Source organism: Herpailurus yagouaroundi, unplaced genomic scaffold, assembly GCF_014898765.1.
Source record: "Herpailurus yagouaroundi ecotype Mexico unplaced genomic scaffold, PumYag 140, whole genome shotgun sequence".
NCBI lineage: Eukaryota > Metazoa > Chordata > Mammalia > Carnivora > Felidae > Herpailurus > Herpailurus yagouaroundi.
The window spans coordinates 43,742,956-43,743,716 of NW_024412395.1; positions in this window are offsets into that span (position 1 = coordinate 43,742,956).

Here is a 761-nt window from a genome sequence, read left to right on the forward strand (position 1 = left end):
TCGTATACATACATTTTTTTTTTCTGATGGCTATGTAGTTCTCCATTTTGTCAATGTAACTTGATTCATTCTACCATCATCCTATGGAGAGATATATAGGTATTTAGGTTGTTTATAATAATCTGTTCTTTTTCATTAATATGTATAAGGTAAATGCATGTTTAACTTTATAACGAATTGCCAGTTTTCCTAAGTGGTTGCCCCATTTTATATTACTGCCAGAAACGTGTGACAATTCTAGCTGTGCTATGTCTTTGCCACCGTTTAGCCTGCTGGTTTTACACATTTGATATAAATGTATAATGCATTAATTCTATTTTATTGAATTTTTATTTGAGGAATGGGTGCTAATTTTTTTTTCAAAGCCTATGCAGGGTGTGTTAAGATCATGATAATTTTCTTTGTTTTTAGATATCTTAATATGCTGTATTACATGAATAGATTTCCTAATATTTAGCCACTCTTGACAATTTTGGGATAAGTCAACTTTGGTCACAGTGTATTAATATTTCTAATATGCTTTTGAATTCTACTTACTGATATATTTTTAGGGTCTTTAAATCAATATTCAAAGTGAAATTAGTCCATAATTTTTATTTATTTTCTATCTTTAACAACTTTAGATATCAATGTTATGCCTCCTATGTAGATTTAAAAAAAAAAGGACATTCTTTTCCTTTATTCCCCCAGACTCATAATTCCCCATAATTTTTGAAACATTGTGGTTACCCACTCTTTGAAAGTTTGATAGAAATTCCATG